This window comes from Platichthys flesus, chromosome 4 (assembly GCF_949316205.1).
Source record: "Platichthys flesus chromosome 4, fPlaFle2.1, whole genome shotgun sequence".
NCBI lineage: Eukaryota > Metazoa > Chordata > Actinopteri > Pleuronectiformes > Pleuronectidae > Platichthys > Platichthys flesus.
Window position 1 is genome coordinate 755,335 of NC_084948.1, and position 2,462 is coordinate 757,796.

Below are 2,462 nucleotides of genomic sequence, written 5' to 3' on the forward strand. Positions count from 1 at the left end.
CTCAGATCAAGCTGTTTTGAGGGCCCCGCCCCCTCTCACCCCCCCCCCCATCTTACCCCACCCCCTTTCACCCCTCTCATCCCTCCCCCTTCTCACCCCTCCCCCCTCTCATGGAGGTGTAGGACATGTGTTTGAATGTGTTCTCACTACAGAATGCATTCAACATCTATAGGGCAGATTATGGGCCTTTATGTCTAAAAGGAATAGAGCAGTAAGTTTTTTTTTTTTTATGCATGAGATATCAGTCATTTCTGCAATAAAATTATGACTGAGGAATAAAATAAATTACTCTACCCTCTGTATTACTTTGCTAACTGCTCATCTTACACGTATCAATTGTTGACATGTTATATATCAAACATTAAAAGCACACAACTGTTTCTATAAACTTTTATTGTCAGAAAGATTGCTAGAAAGATTGCCACAGAGCTTTTTAATCATAGTTATTAAATGTACTGGCTGGGACAGAGGTAATAAATACAAAAAATACCAAGTATAATAAATACATTCATTACAAAAATACAATTTGTGCCATCAGTAGCTATACTGTAAACAAAGGAACACTTTATATTTGTGTGTCACCTTTTATTCTCTAAATACAATGTGAACTTTGCTCAGCCGTTACAGGTATTTGGCGTACAGAGGCTTTGTGAGCTGGTGTTGGGGCCCTCTGGGCCGATGAATCAGGGTGGTCCTGCCCTTGATTGAAACTCGACACATAGCTGGCTATAACTTCCTGCTTGTCAGGTTTCTCATACTAGGCAGAGAGATCCTCAGGTTTTGAGATCTTCAGCACCTCATTCACATATGGGGCCGGGTCCTGAAAAACCTTGTGAAAGATGAGGTCCAACAGGTTATCCATGTAATACAAATTGGGGAAAAAGTTGGACATTTTGCACTTTTTTGTATTTCTTATTTTCTTTTTATAATTATATTATTCTATTTATCGTGAAGACGATAAATAAATGGTCTTTAAATTGTGAAGACCATTTAAAGACAGCAGTTAATTGATATGTTATTTATGTTTCACATACTTTTTGTACATTGTTTGCCTTTAAATAGAGCCTGTAAGAATCACGGAAGATTGCATCTGCTTTCTCAAGCTTTGCTGTGCACTCGCCCTTCTTATATATTACATCTGTCCCCAGCCGACACACAGGACACACCTCAAACAGCTCCAGGAGGCAGTTTTCATAGACAATATATGTGGGTGTCTTATGAACAGGGTTGGAAGATTCCATTCTATTAGAACGACAAAGATTTCACCAAAAGGCTGCAACAGCTAAAAAAGTGTAGGATGGTAATCTGTGATTATTGAAATGTTTAGATTAAATAGTGAGTCACTCACGTCACATCTTGTCCTCTCCCTCCTCCAAGCGAGGTCTCTTACAGCTGAGGTCCCAACACCGACATCAGTGCAGCACAGTTTTCTGTGTGCCTATGATAAAACAGACACAATATCCATGGAGTCACAACAAATGAGATGCTGTTACAACTTTAACACGGAGACACAATCAATGACATGACGAAGTAACTGAGGGTAAACAAACCTGTACTTTTGTAGTGAGGTCGCAGTGTTTTCATAGAAGGCTGCGTTCCATGTGTGCGCATCTTTGGTGGGTCCGTCTGGCATGCTACGTGATGTAGCCTAGCACCGTGAACAGATGTGCTTGCCTGAAAACCAAAAGCAGCAATGTTATTCATGTTTGTACTACTGTCATGCATACAAGGGTACAAGGACACATTTCCCCAAACTAGGGCTGGTAATGAATAATCGTTCTATTCCCGCACATTATGACAACAACATACTCCGGTATCTTGAACGAGCGGCCATAGCAGCAGCTGCAGCTGGAAGTTAGGTTTGTGAGTGTTGTGCACTCCACGCTCCCCCCCCCGCTCGCGTGTCTTGTGTGAAAGTATTTTGCTTTAAAACTTGCCTTTCCAAAGGTGGTAAAAGTACAAAATCTGAAAACAAAATAAATAAGAAAACATTAAAAATAAATACATGATGCAGTGAGCAGTTAGCATGTTTAGGACTGTAGCTCATGTCTTATTTTGTATTATTCTAAGAGATATATTACACGTGCAAACCCAAGAAACAAAATAATGAAAGTATGAACAAATTATATAAATACAAAATAAAACAGTAAACAGAAAACACTTCTTCAAAAACAGCGGTGGAACAGAAACTCTGGAAAATACACAAAATTGTATCTCAGCATAGTCAGACACCATGAACAGGAATCCACTCGTAGTAACTTATAACCTCAAAAGGAATTTTTTTAATAAGCTTCCAAATATGGTAACATTATGAATGCATTGGCCCACTTTCGCAGATTTGCCCTTTAATTTTCTCATTCAAAGAAAATTAAAGGGCAAATGAGTCTGAGACCGCTCCATTGGGCTGTGATTATGGGGCATGTTTCAACCGAACCAGGAAATAAAATTCCTCTTCGCTCAAT

The 2,462-nt window shown here is 39.4% G+C and overlaps 1 long non-coding RNA gene across 1 annotated transcript; it reads right to left on the reverse strand.

Annotated features, from left to right (window-relative positions):
- Positions 1–1,110: 1,110 nt before the first annotated feature.
- LOC133952335 (uncharacterized) lies at positions 1,111–1,833 on the reverse strand. The gene is made up of 3 exons (XR_009920536.1): positions 1,551–1,833; positions 1,349–1,438; positions 1,111–1,242 (listed from the first exon to the last, which is right to left on the reverse strand). It is a non-coding gene; the product is annotated as an uncharacterized LOC133952335 (long non-coding RNA).
- Positions 1,834–2,462: the final 629 nt, after the last annotated feature.